The sequence below is a fragment of the Sarcophilus harrisii genome, chromosome 6 (genome assembly GCF_902635505.1).
Source record: "Sarcophilus harrisii chromosome 6, mSarHar1.11, whole genome shotgun sequence".
Lineage (NCBI taxonomy): Eukaryota > Metazoa > Chordata > Mammalia > Dasyuromorphia > Dasyuridae > Sarcophilus > Sarcophilus harrisii.
The window spans coordinates 113,437,722-113,462,666 of NC_045431.1; positions in this window are offsets into that span (position 1 = coordinate 113,437,722).

Sequence of the window (24,945 nt, forward strand, 5' to 3'; positions counted from 1 at the left end):
GATTCATTATTTGTGTTAATCACAAATAATGATAGTTCAATGAAATAATGATCGTTCAATGTTCCTTACTAGTGCTCTTTCTGCCACAATTGTAAGACCATATCAAAATTATACATCTTTTAGAATAAGACTTTTGGTATGGTGGTATGATTAGTTTATCATTTTTTTCTTTTTTTAATTTGAAGTATTTTATTTTTCCCCAGAGACATATCAAGAAAATTTTTAGCATTCACTTTTGCAAGTTTTTGAATTCCAAATTTTTTTTCTTTCCCTTATTCCAGAAATGAAGGGCAGTTTGATATAGTTTAACTACATACTGACACATAAAACATATTTCCATATTAATCAGTGTTATGAAAGAAGAATCAGATCAAAAGAAAAGCACAAGAAAGAATAAAGTAAGTGGAAAAAATATGTTTTAATCTATGTTCAGTATATCAGTCCTTTATCTGGATATGAATACTATTTTCCTTTGTGAGTGCTCTATAGTTGTCTTGGATCATTGTATTGCTAAAAGCTGAGATGATCATTAAGCAATGTTGTTATTACTGTGTACAATGTTTTTCTGGTTCTGCTCATTTCCCTTTGCTTCAGTTCATACAAGTCTTTCAAGCTTTTTCTGAAATCTGTATGATCATCATTTGTATTGCTCAACAGTAGTCCATAAAATTCATATATCATAACCCAATTGATGGGGATCCCCTCATCTTCCAATATTTTATCACCATTAAAAGGTCTATTATAAATATTTTTTGCACATGTAAGTCCTTCCCCTTTTTCATAATTCCTTTGGGATACAGAGGTAGTAGTGATATTATTGGGTCAAAGAGTATGCCCAGGGTAGTTTCATTTTAGGCACAGTTCCAAATTGTTCTCCAGAATGGTTGGATCATTTCACACTTCCACCAATTAGTGTTCCTATTTTTCCATATTCTCTTCAAATTTTATCACTTTCCTTTTTTGTCATCTTGGCCAATCTGATATGTGTAAGGTGGTGTCTCAGAGTTCTTTTAATTTGCATTTCTCTAATCAAAAGATTTAGACTGTTTCTGCAAACTGCCTGTTAGTATCATTGGACCCATTTATCAACTGGGGAATAACTTGTATTCTTATGAATTTGACTCAATTCTTTCCATATTTGAGAGATAAGGCATTTTTTAGAGACATTTGCTGTAAAGATTGTTTCTCAGCTTTCTGTTGTCCTTCTAATCTTGGTTGCATTGGTTTAGTTTGTGCAAAATCTTTTTAATTTAACATAATCAAAATTATTTTTTATATTTTAAACGGCTTTCTATATCTTATTTGAATATGAAAATTTCCCCTTCTCATAGATATGACATTATACTATCCTTTGCTCTTCTAATTTGTTTTTGGTATCATGCTTTCTGTCAAAATCATGCATCCATTTTGACATTCTTGGTATATAGTATGGGATGCTAATCTATACCTAGTTTATGTTATGTTTTTTTCAAATTTTTATGGTAATTTTTGTCAAATAGAAGCTACATGATTAACCACAAATTTATGATTACAGAATCATAAACTTCCAGGGATAGTCAGGCCAATGGGGACCTCTACAAAAACCCCTAAGAAATAACTCTCTAGCCTCCCTTTGAATATGTTCTTTGACAAACAACTCTTTACTTAAAGCAATCACTTTTAGTGTATTTTATAAGAATTTTATAGATGGCGAGGTGTGGCAGTAGATAGAGCACCAACCCTGAAGTCAGGAGGACCTGAATTCAAATCTTAACATTTCCTAGCTATATGACCCTGGGCAAGTCACTTAACCCCTATTGCCTCAGGGGGAAAAAGATATTTTAATTTTTCAGGGATTTTTTTTCCTTATTCAGAAAATTAAAACTTCTGTTCATTCTTTCTAATTCTGCTTTCTGGGGCAAAGTAAAATAAACTTAATTCTCTTTCCAAGTAACAGTTTTTCATGTCTTTGTGTTCCTAATAAATGCTATTTTCCAGACTAAATATCCTTAGCTCCTTCAGCTGATGATTGATTCAGTTGTATCAATCAACTAAAACATACAGTAAGTCTTCCTATCTAGGAGTCATCATTTTTTTTTTTCCCCACTTTCTCTTATGCCCTTAATCCATTCTCTTACCAAGGTCTCTCAATTTTAGCTTTTTTTTTGAGCATCTGTTGTATACACCACCAATTCTGCTAATTACTTAGTGCAGGACCTCATCATCTAATGCTTAGACTTGTGTCATAGCCTGGGACAGTTAGGTGGTATAGTAGGCAGAGTGCCAGATTTGGAGTCGGGAAAACTCATTTTCCCGAGTTGAAATCAGACTTCAGATATTTACTATCTATGGGCAAGTCACTTAATTCAGTTTGGCTTCCTTTCCTTATCTGTAAAATGAGCTCAAGAAAGAAATATTAAGCTATTCCAGCATTTTTGCTAAGAAAAACCCAAATGATGTCACAGATTCAGCCATGACTATGAAACTATTGAACAAAAAACACAAATTCTAATAGTCTACTGCTTGACTGTCTATCTGCTGAAAGATCCCCACCCTCCCCACACTCCCAGTCTATTCTCTCTCAGCAAAGTGATATTCCTCACATGAAGATGTAAGCCTGTTCTTCTACAATTCAATAAATTATGGTACCCTGTTATCTTAAAGAGCAAATATAGAATCCACCCTTTGGTATTTACAGTCCTTCATAACTTGCCTCCTTCTTCCAAGTTTCCAATCCTCTTACATTTTAATTCTCTCCAACTTGCTTTTAGACCCAATCACATTGGCCTCTTTGTTTTTCCATGAGCAAGACACTCATCTCCAAACTCTTTGGCATTGTCACTGGCCTTTCCCTTTGTTTTGGATGTTCTCCCTCCCTCTGTTTCCTGGCTTCCTTCAAGTACCAGCTAAAATAAGACCCTCTATATAAAGCTTTTTGCCACCTACCTTCCTTCTCCCTGATGATTCTTTCCAATTTATTCTGTATGTAGTTCATTTGTACATAGTTACTTGTGTATTATCTCCTCTTATTAGAGGAGCTTCTAGAGGACAGGAACTATCTTTTGCCTTTCTTTATATCTTTAGCCCTTAACAGTGCCTGGCATACAGTACACACTTAATGGTTGTTTATTGACTGACTACAGCTCCATGAACTGAATATATTTTTCCAGATGTTTTCTAACCAAAGAAGATTTCTTAATTTTGTTTGTTTGTTTTAATGTGTCTTTAAAGAGAATAGATAAAAGTCTGAATATCATTTAAGTTTGTTCTCAGTGCAGCCAGAAGTATGGGGAAGACAACCCAACCAGCAGTGACAGGATTAGGGAAATTCTAATGGAGAAGCAGTGGGAAATATTTAAGAAAATATCCTTGTCAGGATCCATGATAAGATACTTGGGGAAAATCATCAACTCAGAACTTGGCTGAAAGTCACACATTTTTGCATTTATAGCAATTCCAGAACCTGAATAAAGAGCAACTAAATTTTAAGTCAGTGACATTTATTGCATACCTAAAATTCTCCCAGCACTGTACTATATTTGTAAAATTAAAGATCTACTAGACTCTGCCCATAGAGGAAGTAAAATAAAACTCAATCACCTCTTATAATGGTGGACACATGGTAGGAATATCTTAGTTCTTTAAGTGTTTTTGGAAATAGATGCCATTCCTTTCAGTGACTATAATCATATTTATTTGGAAACAAAGCTCATGATGGAAAGAAAAATTATAATAGTTCATATAAATTCTATATATGAGCATTTGATTGGCCCTTTTAAAAATTTGTTCTATTTTAATTTAAATTTCATGTAAAAATTCACTCATCTACATTCCAATCTTCTACAAAACTGCATAAAATATTTTTTCATCTTGAATTGTATGATTGGAATATCTTTTGTATTGCATTAAAGAAACCTGCTACATAAATTATCAAATATCTATGTAATAAATTAAACTTTGCAAACATATCTTCTTTTTTTCCATCATAGCTAAAAGGTATAGACCCTTGATATCAAATTTTTAAAAACTGGTTTTATTTTAAAATTTTATACTTGGTGAAACAAATAATTCATTTCTTTATAACAAATCTTAATTACTCTAAAAAGATTTAAAATTATTTTAAAATCAAATAAATGAATATGAAGCTATTAAAAATATCCTAAAATCTTATATCAAATAATTAGCTTTAAAAAATAATTAACACATCTGCAAAGTACTTGGATTTCATATACTCCAAATATTTACCAAAAAAAAAAAAAAACAAAAAACACAAGGATGAATGAAATTTGATAGTTTTTAGGTCTTTATAAGGAATTAGATCTTAGGACTACATCTATGACATGAAAACAGTCATCATAATAGACTATAAAAGGCCATCCCTCCTCAATAATTCTATCCTCTATTCCCTCACCCCCAACTTTGTTTACTTCCAAAACACATTTGTTTGTTACTTATTCTTCCCTCTTCTATAACTCATTGTTTTTCTGTTAAAATCAAATTCAAAACACCATTTATCATTCCTAGATATCTCTCCCCCTATACTACATCCTCCTCCACCTTATACCCACCTCAGAGTTTGTATGAATTTATTTGTTCACCATATAATAGGCATGATAATGTAATGCTGGAGAAACTGAGGCAAGATAGAGATTAGAAAGTATTTAATAATTTATTTAAAAGAGAGAGATTTACTGCAGGATAAAATTGATCCATGTTTGGTCCCAGGGCTGAATGAGATTATCAACTCCAAGAATCCAGCCAACAATGTGAATTCTCAATGACATATATACACGACTCAGACTCAGGTGGTAGACTGAGGCAGGGACAGAGTCCAGCTGCTGAGAGTGGGAACAGGACTCTAACAGGGTGGGGTGAGCCACCAGAGATGGGAGAGGCATTTTGATAAGATGGTATCTGATATTCTGATAGATTGGGATGGGGAGAGGCATTCTGATATTCTAAAATATAAGATCTTTTATCATTATCAAATATTCTGATAAAGAGGGAGGGGAGGTTTTGCAAAACTAAGCAAACAATAATAAACTAATGCAGAACAAGGCAGGACTGGATCAGGATAATTAGGGAAACTGAGTCAGGACAATAAAAGAGAACTGTGGCAAAACAGATAATCCAATTCACTCCTTTTATCCAAATTGAAATCCATAGACTTTAAAGAGACCTCCCTTTCTTCTCTTTCTGGTAATTTTTCCTATTTCCTTAACTTAAAAAATGCAGTGTTCCCTACACTTTATGATTTAGTATATTGGCTTTCATTAAATTATTAAAAATGTACATTTTGTTTTTGAAATGCAAGTCTAATATTTACTGACCAAAAGTAAAATGATGTTCTGGAGTGTATGTGACATTTAGTTTTTGCCTTATGTCCCCAGGACCTTACATGGTACCCTCAGACAAAAGGGGCATTAAAAAACTTTATTGAATTTAAAAAACAATATTTAAAAGTATTCAGCATTAAAAGAATTACACCTATAATACATTTCCATTATTAATATTATAGAATCCAAACTTTGCTGTATTGAATTTTTATTTAGAGTTGTGTTGTGTTTATAATAATAATGAGGAATACACTAAAGCATTTTATTATTTTAAAAAATAATAGTAACATTTATATAGTGCTTTAAATTTTCAAAAATCTTTTGTTTTGTTTTTTTTTTCTTCATCTGTGAGGTAGATGCTATGATTATCTTTTATAATTGAGGAAACTGAGGCAAACAGGATTAAGTGACTTGTCCAGATAAGTGTCTGAGGTCACATTTGAAAACAGGATTTCTTTATTCCAGTCCCAGTGCTCTTTCCTATATAGATGAATAAATATGAGTATATTTCACACATGTGTTTAACTTGTATTAACTTGCTTGCCTTCTCAGTGAAGGGGTGAGGAAAGAGAGAGAGAGAAATTGAAACTCACTGTTTTAAAAATGAATGTTAAATATAGTGTTTACATGTAACCGGGAAAAAATAAGATACTAAAAAAAGCACTCTGTGGAAATTCCTACATAAGAAGGCAAATTGAGAACCCCCTCCTTGCCTCTATCTTCTAACTACTACATCATGTTGCTTCTTCATGCAATAAATATATTTCTAAGAGAAATCATAAGGGATTCTGATATAAATCCCATTGGTCAATGCAGACCTGATTCAAGATTAGTTAAACTATATAATTGACCATATCCATAACAAAAACAAACAAAACTGTATGATTATCTCCATAGATGTAGAAAAAGCTTTTAACAAAATATTACATTTTTATGTAAATAAACACATATACGTATTAAGGCAAAAAATGAAAGGCATAGGAATAAATGGAAAGAGAAAAATAATAATGAAATTCATCTACTCAAATAAAAGGTCAAAAATATCAAGAAGTGATAAAAAATTATGAAGGAGCATGGTCTAGCAGTTCCAGATTTCAAACTGTATTATATTATAAAGTGATATATATATATATATATATATATATACATACATATGCATATATGTATATGTATATTTATAAATATATTTTATAAAGTGATCATCATTAAAACAATCTAGTACTGGCTAAGCAAAAGAGTGGTAGATCAGTGGAATAGATTAAGTACATAAAAATGCCCAGTAGTAAATAACCATAGTAATCAAAAGTTTAATAAACCAAAAGATACAACATTCTAGTAGAAGAACTCACTATTTCACAACAATTGCTGGGAAAATTAGAAGCAATTTAGAAGAAACTAAGTATAGTTCAACAACTCACATTAGATACCAATAAATGATTGAGATGAAAAAAATGATTTACACACAAAGAGTGATATCATAAGTAAATTAGGGAAGTATGGGAAAATGTACCTGTCAGATGTATAGATAATTCCAATAGTCTCACAGGAAGTAAAATAGGTACGTTTTATTACATTAAAATGATTGATTAAAATGTTTTTGTATAAGCACAGTCATTATAATTAAAATTAGAAGGAAAGCAGGAAACTAGGTGACCAGGTGGAGAGAGGGGAAATTTACAAGTTTCTCTATTAAAGGCCTCATTTCTCAAACAATTAGGGAAGTGAATGAATGTTACTATTATAAAAATAAGAGCCATTCTCCAGTTGATAAATGAACAAAGGATATGAATAGAAGTTTTAGAAGAAGAAAATCCAAGTTTTCAATATAATCAATAAAAAATACTCTAAATCATTCTCTAGTAAAAAAAAATGCAAATTAAAACAGTTCACACCTATCACATTGGATACCATGACAAAAAGGGAAAATGACACATCTTGAAGGGAATATAGAAAAGCTGGGAAACTAAAAGCTCTGTTGGTGGAGTTATAAGCTCATCTAACCATTCTGGAGAACAATTTGCAACTATAAGAGCTATAAAATTGTACATCCCAAAGACCACTATTAGATCTGTATACCAAAGAGATCAAACAAAAGACAAAAAGACCTATTTGTCTAAAAACACATAAAGCAACTTTTTGTGATGAAAATGAATTGGAAATTGAAAGGATCACCATCAATGCGGAATGGCTGAACAAGTTGTAGAATATGATTGTGGTGGACAATAGGACAATTTTGCTATAAGAAATGATGAGCAGGTGGATTAAAAAAAAAAATCCTGGAAGACTTACTTGAATTCATTTAAAATGAAGTAAGTAGAACTAAAAGAGTATGGTGCACAGTAATAGCAATATTGTAAGGATGATCAAAAGTGAAAGACTTTAGTTCCTGTGATCAAGACAGTGACCTAAGACCCATAATGACCAAGGGACCCATAATGAAAAATGACATTCATTTATCAAGAGAGAATTAATAAACTCTGTCTGTAGATTAAAGCATACTTTTTAAAAATAAAACTTTATTTTTCTTGTTTTATTTTTTGTCTGTGCTTTTGTTTTCAAAAGGACTAATATAAAAATATGTTTTGATTGATTTTGCATGTATAATTGATACAAAATCACTTATCTTCTCCAGGAGCAGGAAATAATAGGATAGAAAGAATTTAGATCTTAATTTTAAAATGATTATTAAATATTTACAGGTATTTGTTGTATTAAATTGAATATTGAATGTTTATAATTCATTTGGCTATTAAGACAAATAAGGCATCTAACTCCATCTCTCACCTTTGTAGATATATGCATCTGCTAAAATCTTGTGCAACTAGACACTTAATAAACGCTTTTTTCCCCTATTAAAATGATGACCTACTTAACATAAATAACCAAAGAAATTCTCCCTATAAAATAACTATTTATTATACCAATAAATTGAGATCATTAATAAATTGCTTCTCCCAGCCACTAGTAATATTCTTGATGAGTTTGATCTGGAAAATGGCACAGAAAATATTTCAGGCAAACATTATACTTAGCTATTACATTCTCTAGAGAAATAAGGATTCTGCCATTATATAAATCAAGATATGAAAATCAAAGCAGTATCAGAGTTGTTCATCTCTGTAGTTAACTAAAGTCCTTAGGTTTTCACAGTTAGCTTTGTTCTCTAATTTTTCAGTCATGTGCTGAATTAATTCATTGCTTCTAATTACCATTTATGTAATAGGTTCATGGTTAGAAGTCAGTCTCTGGATCAATTACTATAATTTCAACCTTTTCCTACTTATTAAGAAGTTCTTTCATCCTTTCAAGGTCATTGAATAGAGTACACCTTATCACTATATATCAAATCCAAGTTTCTGAAATCAGAATATGATCTCTTATCCTTGGTAAATCTATCTGCAATCAAGAAACAGATGATTTCAACCACAGGAGAAAAAAAATACTATTGTTGCTTTTAAAAAAATCTACTTTTGATGTTATCATTACTGGTTCATTTTTTTCAGTTGTCACTTGAGTATATATTCCAAAATCATGAATTATCTACAGTCTAAGTTAAAAATATTGCAGATATGATTCATGGCTATGATAAAAACAGCAACAAATATTTAATTTGTTAATTTTTGTGTTAATTTGTGTTAAAATTGTGTTAAATATTTTTAAACATTCACTTTCCTTGAGCACTTATATAATTATAAAGGAGACAAAAATACCCATTCCTCTCTGGAAAATTCCAGAGTGTCAGCTGATAGGTTCTTCCTCTCAAAGATTATATTCCATAAATTTGTAACTTATTTGCACTAAATTATTTACATATTGTTTCCCCATCATAATGTAAAGTGTTTGAAGGCAGGGATATTTTTGCCTTTCTTTGATATATCCAATGTTTAAAGAGTGTTTGGTACTCAGTAAGCACTTAAGAAATGTTTTTTGATTGATAGATTTACTATGATTTCTAGGACAGATGCTTTGGATGTTCAGAAAGTAAGCATTTAACTGTGACAAGTGATTAGAAAAGATTTCAAGCAGGAGGTGACATTTAAGCTGATCCTTAACAGAAAGGAATCATCATGGGTCATATGATCTGCCACTACAGGGCCCTCCTTGTCACATGTTTTCAGACCCCACTCTGTTCCTATGGTATTTTTGTTTGTTTTGCTATATTTATTTTTCATAATGAGGGCTTGTACCGTCTGAGACATGGGTGGGGAAAGAAGGAAGTCAGTGAGAAATGATAGAGATTCAAAGAGACAGTGAGAAAAGGAGGAGGAAATTCAAATGTAGAAAGAGGGACAGAGTAAAGAGCACAAAGAGGAAAAAAGGAAGTGAGGAAGAAGGAAAGAAGGAGGGAAAAAAAGAAGGAAGGAAGGAAGGAAGGAAGGAAGGAAGGAAGGGAAAAAAAGGGGAGAGGAAAGGGGAGAGGAAAAGAAGGAAAGAGAAAAGGTAAAGGAAGAAAAGAAAAGCAAAGGGAGGGAGAAAAAAGGAAACAGGCATTAAGCATCTACTGTATGTCAGTACTGGACTAAGTACATTATAAATATTTTCACATTTATCTTCACAACAACACTGAGAAGTTGGTGTTATTATTCACATAGATGTGATTAGGACCACATAAGTAGGAAGTTTCTTTGACAGGATTTAAACTCAGTATTCCTGACTATGGGTCAGTTATAACCAATGCATCCCCGAGCTGCCTGTAATCCTTTCTCACAGGCCACTTGACCAATGTACAAGTTCTGCACAGTGGTCCCAGTAACAGGCAGAATGAATCTAAGCCCTTTCTATCCTTCCCTCCCTCCCCATTTCATATCCCAAACCCCTGAAAAAAAAAAAAAAAACACCAAAAAACAATTCTGCAATTACAGGAAAGAAGCCCATGAACCAAGAAAGTCAGATCTTGCTACAATTATTGCTATTAAGTATATCCAATCTTGTGTAAAAACAGACAAAAGGCTATTTTACTAGTTACACACATATCATTAAAATCACACTTGGTCACCTATCATTAACACCACATATGGTCAAATTATCCAGAGGACATTTGAATCACTGACTCAAATCTGTTCTATTGAAACCTAACATTTAAAAAGTAGAGAATGTATCAATATGTTATGATCATATAATATATATATATTTAATATATATATAAATATATATATATATATTATATCATATATCATATAATCATATATTATATCAATATATCATATAATATATATATGATCATATAATATAATAATATATAGTATTATTTTTAGTGATATAAATTATCTGTCCTATGTGATGAAATTAAAAACAGGAGGATAGCAGTAAAATTTCCTTGCTGAACCGGTTGGATTAAAGCATATGCATAAACAAATAAAATGTTCTAAATGAGGACAAACAACCCATTCTAATTTTAGCCTTTTTATTTATATAGCACTTGGCTTGTTTTCCATAATGTCAAATAGAATTATCCTTCTAATTCATACACAGTAATGTTTCAAAAAACAACATGATAAAACTTTATGGATCCTTTTTTATGAATCAAATTCTAATGTACTGTAGTTATGAACTTCATGCAGATTTCTTGCTGTGAAGTATTCACATAACAAATGTTCAGCTTTTATTTTATTTTGCCTATTTTTCTAACAGTTTGAACACTCATAACAATATCCCTTTATTAAATTCCCTATGTTCCCCTGCAGTTCACTATTCTTTAAGAAGGGCAGATGTTTTATGGTGTCTAACCTCCTTTACCTGGTTATTTAAGTAGTACTTTTTAAACAAACTCAACAACATTTGAATAATTAAACAGAATTCAATTCAGCAAATGTTTATTAAGTGCTGTTAAGTACTGAGCACTAGGTTGAGGTACCTAGAGAAAAAAACAAAGTTCTGCTATGAGATCTTCCTTCCTAAAGCATAATAAGGGAGTAAGACAAATAATTTTGATGAAAAATAATGCATGATAACTGCATAAGAGAGGTGCGCACAAAATTCTGTATAAGTGGTTTGGGAGGAATCACTATCTGAGGTGAATGGAATGGAGTCAAAGAAATCTGCATGGTTGGTATCAGTCAAGAAGTGTTTATTAAGCATCTACAATGTACCACCCTTTATGCTAAGCACTAAAGATACAAAGAAAGAAGAAAAAACCTATTTGCTTTGAAGGAGTTCACAATCTAATGAGGGAGACAACATATATAACATGTAAACAAGACATATATCCAATGTATATGCACAGCAATATTCAAACAAGATGTTTCCAAAACAAATAGGAATTAATCAAAAGGGAGAAGTCACTAGAATTAAGGTAAACCAAGAAAAGCTTCCTAGAGAAAATGCAGTTTTAACTGGGACTTGTAGGAAGCAGTGATGAGATACAACATTCCAGGAATGAGGGAAAGCCAAATAAAAATAGTGGAAATCAGGACTACAAGGGATGATATATTATTTGATTTTTAATAATGGGTATAACAGCATAAATTTAGTTTTTCTTGAAAAGCTTAGAGTTGATTTACTGTTTCCCATATTTATCTTCTTTGTCATCATCCAGTTAAACTTTGTAGGCTTTCACAAAATCTTTTTGTTTTGTTTTGTTTTGTTTTTTGTTTTGTTTTGTTAACAAGAGCTGTAACTAGTATTTTTGTTAAGAAGTGCTGGAATTATCATTTAAATAGTTTTATCTGATATGAAAATGTTTTCAGTTGCCTACTTATATATTTGCTTCATAACAAATCTGTACCATTCTATATTTTAATATTCTATATTTTAGACTGGGTTCATGATTTTGCAACTAGAATAAATGTGTTGAGGAGAAACTATAAATAGGAATTACTTATCTAAGAGCACTTGGCATAAGGGAACCATCTAGACTTTTATTTTTTCATTGTAAATGCACATCTGGTTATATTTTTATTATACTGAGATTTAAAGTATTAAGTGCTTTTACATTCTCTAGCCCGAAGCAGTTTCAGAGCAATGAAGCAAACACAGGCTGTGGAGAACACGTCTACTCTAGGTCATTCTGTTCTCAGCGTTACCCTTTGCAGAGTTCTAAGTAGGTATAATATTACTAAATATTTAGGGGGTAAAATTAACTAGACAGTAAGAACACCAACATTATTTTGCATCATTTCCTCAAATGCTAAATAATTTGAACAACTTTGGAGTACAAGCAGATGGAATATATATATTTTTTTCCTTCCAAGTAATCAATGTAAAAAGAAGTCTCGCTGACAAATATAGTCTTTGGTAATGTACTAGCCTGCAGTGTCAGCGTTGGGAAGAAGCCCAATTCCTAATAAGTTTTAAAGGATCAGATTGCCACCAATTGAACTTTGCTGACACCTCTAATCTATTTGTAATAAATAACTGTAATGTATTTGTCATTAATAACCCAACAGAAAGTGCAGATATAGATAATTATATAATGCAGATGCATTTCTTGACTAACCAGATTTTTCTAAGAATAATGTACCTAAATGGATTTACATATAAAAGGGGTTACTACAAAAGTGTTGGGAAGTTTAATGTCCTTTAGAACATGCTGCTGCCATAGAAATTAACCAGGCAGCATTTTTCATTTTTCCGACGTTGATCTATAATTAGCCTTGTTTTCAATGGGAATGAATGATGATTCTTGTTTTTATTACTCTTTTAACCTCATATGTGAAAGATCAGAGCAAAATCTACCACAAAATTAGTCTACAGATCATTTATGTTTTGCTTTTAAGTGCATATTGGCAAACTTCCTTAAGGAAATTTTACAAATAAATTTTACACAGATGAACCCAATCTTATCAGCGTGAAAGGAATATATTGTTCTCTATTTAAAGAGTCATTAATACATTCAGGCTAATGGGGTTAATCAAAACAGATCAGACCTGGATGCAGCTCCCTTCCCACAATAGATTCTTCATAAACCAAGAAGAGCAACTAGTATTACTAAATTGAATTGTTCTATCGCAAATCTTTTGTTATTATCCTTCTTTGTATGTTTCTGACTATACCAATGTAGGTCAATGTGACCTCTCCAACGTAAGAAAAATATGGTTCATTTGAGTCTTATTTTTAATGTACAATTTCAGGAAAGAAAAAAGATAAATTAAGTGACTGGATAATGAGATGGCATGTTATAGTGAGAAGATTACTGGATTTGTAACAAGGTTCATAAATATCTTATTTGTGTGACTATAGACAATTCACTTTTTCCTGGGCCTTCATTGCCTAATCTCCTCCTAAAATGAGGGAGTTAGATCATCTGGAAAATCTAGTATCCCTCTCTGGTCTAATTTTATGAATCTATGCTTCCTCAGTTCAAGGCTAGTTGTGGACAAAATCATGAGTGGAGCATGTAAAATGTTATGAAAGATCACAATAGTGTTGCTATCTGAAGATCAATGACTTGTTTGTAAATTTTGTGAATTTATAGTGATATAAATTATCTCATTTATACATTTACATATTTATTTTTTCTTTACATTTATATATTATACAGCATATATGATACATTCATATCATTTACACATAGATATGGCTTTGAAACAATATTGTGCCTTCTGATAAAAGGAAAATATTTTTTTTTTTCCTCAGTGGTAGTAAAAGGAATAAAATATAACAGGCATTTATCTGGTTAGATACCTATGTATCTTTGACCTATAGGGGTCAAAACCAGAATTAAATAAGATGGTATATGCTCCATATGTAATTCTAAGAAAGACAATAGTCTTAATTATGTTTTGGGAAACACAGTACATATGGCATTAATGATGTCCTTATGAAATCTTAAACTCTGACTTCAGATATGAATTTAACATATCATTTTGTAAACATTTTCAAACTGGTGATCAAATTTTAACTATTTGGAATAGAAGTAATTAATGTAATTTTAAAAACCATGCCTTATTAACTAGAGAAGATTTTCAACATGCTGTATCTATCAACTTAGGGTTTGGTCATCACTCTGGAAACTTGACAATGAAACATATTTCCCATCTCTTGGCAAAGAAGTAACTGATAAAAGGTGTAGAATAAGATATACATTTTAAATTGTATATCTTTAATGTATATTTGAATGTATACATTTGTTTTATATAATTAAATTTATTTGTTTACGAGAGAGAAATTTGTGGTAGAGGAGTTCAGTAGGAAGATGAATGTGATGATAATGATGCTAAAAATAAATGAAAAAAAATTACAATGAATCATTTAATAAAGATAAAAGCACAAGGAAGTTTTGAAAGAAATGTAGACAAGCAAGTGAAAGTTGAAACAGCCATTATAAATTTGAAATATATAAAGACAGGCTATGAGTAATGGAGATTTATAGATACCATTGTCTTTTTCTAGTCTTCTTTGAGGAGGGAAATATTGAAGTTTCTTGATGTTTATCAAATTCATAATAAGAAAAAAGAATTTTCATTTAAAAAATTATATCAAATAACATCTCACAAAAAATGTCAATGATGGCAACTCCTGCCTAAAATTATAGATCATATTTAACTTTGTGAATTTATTAATAAATTATTTATAACAATTCTATCAAGTGAACATCAAAATCTTTTTGAAGTTTACATTCACACATGGATCTAATAAATATATTGCATTTCTGATTTTTGTCCCTTAAAATTGCATGACTCAATTACACACAGACATGGAAGATTTCAGGGAGGGAGATATTTTCTCTCAGGATATGATATTTTCAGGATGCAGTTTTATCTTACAAAAATACTGTTTAACAAGGAATGCTATCCACAAAGTTATTTATAGTTGATAAAGATCAAAGCTTAATTATGAAGTTTGACTTTTGTAAGAGAAACCATTATCTTTTAGATGTAGACCATCAATTAATCTGAAGCATATTACCAAATCTCTGTTTAGATAAGTATACCAAAGCTGAGATGTTTTGTAATGCTAACAGCAAAACAATTTTATCCAATAGGAGTAGGTAGATAATGTTTTCATTTGAGTGGTTTAAATATATGAATGAAATTATAATTTTAATATAGTTATTCAATTTAGCAAATATTTATTACATATTCATTATTTGCAAGACATCAAATGATGGGAATATATAGATGGAAAATTATAGAATCACTGCTCTATAGGAAAGATTTTACCATTTATTGCTTCCATGCCACAATTGAAATTCTACATATACAGAGGTAAATACAATCTGATGTAGAATGTAATCGATTCAATGAAAAATTCTAGACAAAGTTTTCTAAAAAACTTGGGGAGCAAGAGAGACTCTGAACAGAAGTGAAAGGGGTAGAATCAGGAATGGCTTCATGGAGGAAATATTTAAACTGAATCTTGAACAAAAAGAAAAGTTTTTTTTTTTTAAATGCTGTTTATTCTTTCATTTCTTCTAGTATCTTTGCCCAGACTGCCATGTTATGCCTCACATGCCTTCCTTCCTAATGTCTAACCATTAGAATCCCTAGGTCTTTCCAAGTTCAGATCTAATAGCATCTAATGAGCTATTTGCTGATACTCTCAAATGCTTGCACTTCTGACTCTTCACTTTCATAATTTTGTATTTCCTTTGTATCTACTTATCTGTGTAATTTCTCTATTATGTGCAATCTCCTTGAAGGCATGAATTGTTTCTGTCTTGTCTCTGTATTCAAGCATTTAGAATATCATCTGGAATATATATTCCAGATAAGTGCATTATATTTGAACAAGCTTGTCAATTCATTGGATAGGCAAAAATGTAAAGAAAATGTTTCAAGTAAGAAAGGAATCTGATGTGAATATGTGCCAAGTTAAAGGACAGATAGTAGCCCAGTTTGACTAGAAACTATTATTTTTTTGGTGGTGGTGATGGTGGTAGTGGTGGTTTTGATTTATTTGTTTTTTAGGAGAATAATATAGAATTAGACTGTTTAGGTAATATAGCTTCAAATTTTGAGGGGAACCTTACATACTAGGTTAAGAATCATAGCATCATAGATTTGTAGCTAAAAGATGATAATAGGAGGCCCCTTCATTTTATAGATAATGAAAGTAACATGTAGATTTTCTTCCCTTTCTATCTGAATCTAAAGTGTAAACACAGGATAGTACTTAGCCCATAGTGCTTCATAAGTATTAGTTTGTTCATCCATCAATCTCCTTGAAAGAACAGTTTCAGTTGAATTGCGATTGGAATACAGAGGGTTGAGGAGTGAATCAGTACTGAAGAAATGAAAGTAACAAAGGTAAAATGATCTCTTTAGATATTGAAGAGTCAATGAGAATAAAAATCCAGGGAAAAGATTTTCCAGGCAACGATAGAGTTAACAAAGATGAGCCTTCTCATCTGAGACTAGAGCAAAGGGAAAATGCATGAGTGAAGGTTTAGAGAGGTTTTGAGTTATAGAAGAGTTGACAAGGTAGCTTATGAAAGATGACCTTGATGTTCTTAGTAATATGAAAAGGCTTAGAGATGATTAGAGGTCATCTAGTTTATCTCCCTGACTTAAAGATGGATTACAGTTTGCCATCATAGGATAGGAGGTAGGTTTCTGTTTTAAACAACAACAATAATAATACTAAAAATAGTGAAAAATTGGAAGTTTTCCCAAATACCCTTTTCTTAAGAGTAAAGAAAACTGAGTTAATATTTATTTTCATGATGGGGAAAGGGAAGGAGGAGTATAGGGAAAGCTTAGATAAAGAATGTAAATTGCTTCATTTTAAAATCAGATTTGAAATCTTCATTCTTACCATAATCCATATTAAAGTAAGGGATAGATACCATGGAAAAACAGTGGATTTGGAGTCAGTGGATATGAATTTAAAACCCAGCTTTGTCAGTTGAATACCTGTGAGCCACGAGTTAAGTCATCTGACCTCACTGGGCATCAGTTTACACAAATGTAAATTGAGGGACAAATTGTCTTTGATGGCCCGTAAGATTCCTTCTATTTTCTAATCTGTGCTTTTATGACAACTAGTGTCTAGGCTTTGTAGATACATGTTTTCTGTTCATCTTTTCCTTGCTAACCTGATATTGGACTTTGAATTTGCCATAATACATATACATTATAATACAAAATAATTCTGATATGTTTTTGTATTATAATAATTTTAATATCATCCGATCAAGCCTTATCAGCATTAGTACCAGTCTTCAACCTGAGGACACAAAATGTCTTTTAATAGCTGGCATCTTCTAAAATTCCCAGCATTTCAGTTCAATTGTTTGTTCATGCCTAGAAATAGAATTGGAGTTTGTCACAAGTAAACCTGCCAATAAGATTAATTTAAGGATTGTCTGCTGAGTTTACAGGAGCCTTAGGTATTTCACCCCTATTCTACCTTCCTCTCTGGCTGATGAATTTAAAAAAAAAATGTAGAGGGAGGTTGAACTCTATTTGGGATTCTTCTTTCTTTATAATCATCTCCTTATTTATAATATGTATCTTTAGGATATTTTATTAGACTACTGTATTCCTCTGCAGCTCTGTAGTCTCACGGAAATATATGAAATGAGGGTATCATTTTGTACTACTTTCTCACAAGATTGCTATCTGCTTATTGGTTGCTTGAATTTGAAGATGATACAGTTAGGAGCCATCATTTTTATCCTTCTATCCTACTGTGGGAAATCTTGTTTATGGTTTACACCTAATAAGAGAGTCTTGGTTTCTTTCCTTTTAAATACAAAAATAAAAGCACTCCCTATCATCGAATTGTGGCTGTTTTGCCTACCATAGAAAATAATGTTGCTTTATCTACCATCTATGATCTCTATTGACCTCCCTTCATTAATACATGGCCTCATTACAATCTCAAAGCATTTTGTTTCCCCTTTAATTCTCAGTAGGGCATAAATATATTAACCCATGACATTTTTCATAATAGGGATTAGAGAACTAAAGTAATTCATTGAATCTTATATTAGTATTCTATGTGAGACTGAACAAGAAGAAAGTAATTTATTTTGTTTAAAAAATTATTGGTAGGGGCAAGAAAATTCTAGAAAATAGAAACAGCGATATACAAATGGATAAAATGGCTGTGTGCAAAATCCTCATTGTGTCACCAAATATGAGATTAATCTTTGAGAGATGAAACAGCTATAGGGGTATCTTACCTCTGGGAAGTGTGGGATATGCAATTATGCTGATGTGAGAACACCCAGGAGCTTCCCCTGGGCTAGCAGGCTTCAGATGATGAGAATTTGGGGGTTATATGGAAAATAAAATGAAAGGTATAAAAATGGTTTAGAGATTGGGTGATTTAGAGGCAGAGATGGACAGTATCTACTGTTACATTTATAGCAGTTGCCTTTGAAATATTGTCTAGTTTCTTTTTCTTTCCTTTTTTCTCTTTTTTAACCTATCTCAACTGTTAGCTAAGCTACTAAGAGTTAAGCAATACTTATTTCTCTGAGGCCTTTGAGACTTATTCATTCTTTTAAAAGTGGGATCTTTGGAGGGAAGTCATTAGTCATTCCTTGGCTACTAAAGAGAAGTAACCTCTTTTTAGAAACAATGACCACTTTCCTTTCTTTGTGATGAACCATTCAACTGAGAGAGTTTTTGTTGTTTCTTTGAGCTGAACGCAGTTATACATCATTTTCTTTTTACCCAAGGCTAGTTAGATTACACCTTACTAAGTGAAAAAAGGAGGGAAAAAACAGAGAAAATTGCAAACTTTCTATCATTTACCATATCTTTATGAATTTGGTATACTGACTGAATAGATCTGTGTTCTCTTTAGTTTAGTTGAGAATTATATGTATTTCAGTTCAGTTTAGAATTATATGTATTTCAGCCTAAATCTAAAAACCCATGACTATCCTCAGGAATAGCTTGAAATTTATTCATTCATATTAAAGGATGATTAAGCAATTCTATCCTGGAATTTGGACTAGTACAAGTACTCAGACAGGCTAGAGGTTGGGATGTTAATTCTCATTGTCTGCTTCCTTCCCCACCACAGAAAAAAAGTAATTCTGAAACCATTTCAGTAAAGTTAATAGCATATGGGAGACTCTGGAAACTTAGATTCAGATAAACAGTTTTTATATCAATTGGGATATTAAATTCCATCCAATCTCTCAATGGTCTTCTGGAAAAGAGTAACAAAACCAGATTTGGCATTAAGTGGAAATAGGCCATGCTAGCTCAGAATCACTGGGAATCTCCTTGGAGTATGAAATACATCAGGCAGTCTAATATGCAAGATCTGGGGAATCAAAGGCAAATTTCATATGTCCAAAAATTGAGTTATAAAGGTGGCTTAAAATCTGAATTTCATAATCATTAAAAAGGCTCATCTCATGCTACCTTTTAAAAATTGATGAGGCGAGAAAGGAAAATAATTCAGCAGAAGGGGAAAACTATACTTATGGCATAGAATCCACTAGTAGGGAAGCATCAAGTCCCTTGGTCAGAGAATACCTATAGAGGACCCAGCCTTTCTATGTTCATAGTATAAGAAACAAGAATGTTACCAAGAACTCTATAGATCCAGTGGTGAAGTCAGGAAAAGATATTGCTTTATGTTTTTGCAAGAGCTTTATCTAAGCTAGTAAGCACCACACCTTGTCCCTGAAACACAAGCCACTCCCTTGATTCCCCATTGACTGGGTACTACAGAGGTAGTTTATCTGGAGTACCTAATTCCCACAAGTAAGTGTGAGTTCCCACCCCTCATTACATCACAGTGTGTTTCTTATTCCTTAGCTTTCAGCTTCATTTTTCTAATTTAAGTTTTAATTCTCTTCATTTCTCTAATTTAAGTTTCAAAACTCTGTGGAAACTAAACACACATCCAATTCTCACAATAGTACTTAGTATCCTAGTAATTTATTTTTCATTATAGCCATAGGGCAAAAGTTTTGCCTAACAGTTTCATTTATTAAACAGAAATGTAAAATATCCTAGGACAGCTCTTTTAGAGTTTTTCTTGTTCTGTGCTCCATCAGCACAAACCTTAGGTTTTCTTTCACCAAACAGAAATTTCCACAAAAAAGAGATCCACTGCCAGGTCTTTCCTTAGCTGTGCTTCCCTTACTTAATCAGTTTCTATGTCCCATTCCCTTTACACCTCAATCTTAACTTTCTAATGTGGAAGCTAATTAATATGATGACTCAATTAATGTGACAATGAAGAAGTTAGTCTATGTCCTTGTTTCTCTATGTTCATTCAATCTTTTAAACTTTTTTGTTATATTTCTCTTTAATGAAATATATTTCCAATACATCCCTAGCTCATCCTCCAGCTATCAAGCAATCACTTCTATCAGATTTTAAAAAGTAACATGCTATAATTAATATTCTCATGCATTATAGGTAGATATAATAAATGTTTATTAATTGATTGATTGGTAGAGTGATAGATCTGAAGATTAAAAAACCTGAGTTCAAATTCAGCCTCAAACATTAGCTGTGATTTTAGGCAGTTAGTTCACTCACACATTTCCCCCCATCTCAATTTCCTTATTATTTTTAAAATGACTGAACAATAACAGAAATATATAGAAACAGATACTTTGTTTTAAATTATTGACTATAGCTAAAAGTGCTGCAATGATTACTCTGATGCTAATGGGTTGTTAGAATGCTAGACTTGGTGTCATAAATATCTGAGTGGAAATCAAAACTCAGACAACTGCTAGCCACGTGCAAACTTCTTCACTTTTTCTATTTGCCTCATTTTACTTATAGATAAAATGTTGATAATAATAGCACTTATCTTTAAGGATTGTGATAAAATGAAATAAGATTAATAAAGATTATTTGTAAAATTTAAAGCTTTTTTTTTTTATAAATGCTAAGTATAAGGCCCCTTTTTCTATCTTTGACCTCTTTGAATATTGCTTTAACAGTATCTTTGGGTCACTTTAAAAAAAAAAAAACTTATATTTCCATATTGCTTTCCAAAATGGAATAACTGACAACTCTACCTAGAGTATGTCTTCCTATTTTCCTGTGTACCTTCCAAAAAAGGATTACTTCATTTAAAAAAAAAAAATCTTTGTCAATTTGTTGGGTATAAAGTAAAATCTAGGAGTTGTTTTAATTAACCAATATGTCCATTTTTACCAGTGATTCTAAAATGCAAAAGTGCTTATGATAGGAATATCTAGAAGAGTAGAGAAATTATTCCATGGACAGGTTTTATCATTTGGAGCCAGTTAAGGAAAATCAATACAAATCTTCCTTTTTTAAAATTTTTTCCCTTTTCCCTAATGGCAATTACCTTATTTATAAATACAAAAATACTTTTCTCACGAAGAACTATGGCAGAATTTGTTTTTGTTTTTTTTTTGTAACTTTTTTTGTCACTTAGTAAAGTTCATTTCTTTGGTGTGTGTGTGTGTTTGTGTGTGTGTGTGTGTGTGTGTGTGTGTGTAGGAGGCAATTTAGGAGTTAGTCTAAGAAAAAGAAAGAATGAGACGAGGAAGAGACTGTGTGAGTTGACCATTAGCTGAGCCTTTGATAGATCATTTTAGTTTCATTGTAATGGAATAGTATAGACAATAGATCCTATCACATGTGCACGAAAATGTTAATTTTATTTTCCTGCCATTTTCAGTGGAGGTCAGGTACCGAGTGAGCCATCACAACTGAATTATACATAGACTGTGCAACATTTATCTTTTTGGTGCGGCATTGAATGAGCCCTGCTGTTCTTTTTAATGAGGAGTTTAGCTGTTGGTATATTTAATTTAATTCATGTATTTTTCCTGTTTTTATATATGCTCCCAAAGGCCTTTAGGCAATGAGTGCATTTTTAATAAATCACATTAGAAATAAATAAATAAATATAGCAGTTCATTTCAGTGGGCTTTTTTAAAATTTCATGACAGAATTAAAATGAGTGAATATTTAGTGTTATATTTAGTTACTCAAAATAAATTTAATTTTTCCTGACTATGGTATGCTGAGAAATAGTTCTAGTTAGAATTAGGTACTAATATATAAAGTTTTGTTTTTTTCAGAATTTACTATATCCAATAAAGAAATTATTTTCATATCTTTAGTAGAACAGAAAAAAAAAAGAAAAACTTCAGGTCTATCATCAACATCAACAGCATTAATTTTTGAGAACTAATTTAAGGAAAACATGAAAAAAAGGGGAATGAGAGTCTGAGTTGCTTTTTTAAAAGCTTTTTTTTTGTGAGAACATATATTAACAATATCAATATGTGCTTTCCTATATTATTTGTCAAGTGAATTATTTCTGTGTTAGAACATAAAATTAATGTGCATAAAATAATAATTAAAATAAGAAATTCTAGATTTAATCAATTATTTGTGTCTAGTTCAATATTGTTACTCTGTTTCTTTTTAACTTGTCTATTAAGTTCAGAAAATACCAATCATTCTATCAAATTGCAAAATAATATTTATGCCTCTCCTTTTTTTTTTTTTTAAAGAAGAGCTTTGACAGAATTTTTGTAATAAAAATGAAGTGGATATAATACACCCTTTAATACAGATGTACCTCCAGCAAATGGATTCATCTTCTGAATACCAAAGTTTTTTAATTGCTTATTAACAATGTTTAAAACTCTTTCTAATGAATGAATATTATGGAGATATTCTCAAAATTATTTTTCTTAGCAACAGAAAAAAATGTAGTAGTCATTCACTGAAGACCATTAAGAAGCCATTATAGATTTTAAATAGACATCTTTGTAAAAGAACATTTATATGTATATGGATAACTGGTCTTATTATAATAATTAAAAATAATAGCTAACATCTATATTGCACTTATTATGTAGTAGACATTGTTCTAAACTCTTACAATTATTATTTCATCTAATTCTCAAAAAACAAACAAACAAACAAACAAAAAAACCCAACCCTGAGACATAGGTGTCATTATTATCCTCATTATACAGATGAAAAAAGAAATACATTTTTGAGGCCATATTTGAATTAAGGTTTTGCTGACTCCAGGCCTAATGTTTTATCCATTAAACCACTAGCTACCAAGTAAAAAGGTTGGAAATGGGAAAAACATATATATTTAATCCTCTTCTTATTACAGAAAAATAAAAAAGATATGATCCACTTTGAAAATACTTTAGAAGCATATATTTAGAGATTGAAGATATCTTGCAGATTACCCTTATACAAGTGAGAAAATTTAGAGGGGTTAAATGATTTTTCTAGAGACATACTATTTGTCACAGTGAAAATGATAGAGATTCAAAACTAATTCCTTGACTGCAGACATAATTATCTTTCCACTGAATCATACTGCCATTCTAAATTGAAGCGATTCTTTGTTCAACTTCTGTGTGATTCTAGGCAAGTCACTTAACTCTGTTTAACTCAGTTTCCTCATCTGTAAAATGACCTGGAGAAGGGAATGGCAAACCACTCTAGCATCTTTGCTCTGAATATCAAAGCTGAGGTGATGAAGAGTCAGACATGACAAAAATGGAACAACATAACAAAGAATTATTTAATTTAATTTAATTAAAACGGCCTGCAGTTTACTAGATCTGAATTTAAATCTGGATTCAGAGACATACAGCAAGAATAAGACTGGATATTGTTTGTAAAGTACTTCATCAGTGCTTGGCACATAAGAGGAACTTTCTTCCTTTCTCATTCCCTTCTGCCCTCCTTTCTTTCCTCCCTGCCTCTTTTTCTTCCTCCTTCCCTTTTCTCCCTCCCTCCCTCTCTCTTTTATTCCCTCCGTTCCTTCCTTCCTTTCTTCCTTCCTTCCTTCCTTCCTTCCTTCCTTCCTTCCTTCCTTCCTTCCAGATTTGTAAATTGCTTTATAATCTTAAAGTTCCCTACAAATACTATGATTTTGATCATTATTATGATTTTAATATTAATTATATAAAATAGATTTTGATCATTATTATTTCTTCATTGTTGTTTTTGTTGTTTATATGATTTTAAGGATGAGCAGAGCCACTTTTTTTTTTTTAAAGGAAATTTCTTGAAAGAGCTTGTTTTCATTTTCTTGAATTAGTTGTAACCACTGAATCAGGGGAGAATACCAGAGAGAAACCACCATTTTATTAGACTACCAACATGTAAAAGGCATCCATTGTAGGCAGATAACTAAATTCAATTCTATAGCTATATCCCAAACAATTACTGGAAAAAGAATGAACTCCCCATCCACTAGGGAATACATGTATAGAATTGACAGAAAAATATTTGAAATGACATTTTAATTAATTGCCTATTGTCTCTCATGCTTAATAACCAAGAAATCAGTTTAAACAATAGCAACATCAAATTTGTCTGTATCTGGACTAAACATTATTTTAAAAAGTTATTTATTTATTTATTTTTAATACATTTTGCTTAGTGAATCGTGTTGGGAGAGAAAATAAGATAAAAAGGGAAAAACCATAAGAGAGGAAAAAAAAAAACAACAGAAAAAAGAAGTGAACATAGCATGATTTGAGTTACATTCGATCTCCACAGTTCTTTTCTGAATGAAGATGGCATTTTCTTACTAAAGTCTATTGGGATTGTCTTGGATCACTGTACTACTGAGAAGTTTTTCTTAATTGATCATTGAACATTCTTGTTATTGTGTACAATGATACTTTGTTCTACTTGTTTCACTCAGCATCAGTTCATGTAAATCTTTGCAGGTTTTTCTAAAGTCAGTGTGTTCATAATTTTTTATAGAATAATATTCCATTACCTTCATATACCACAAC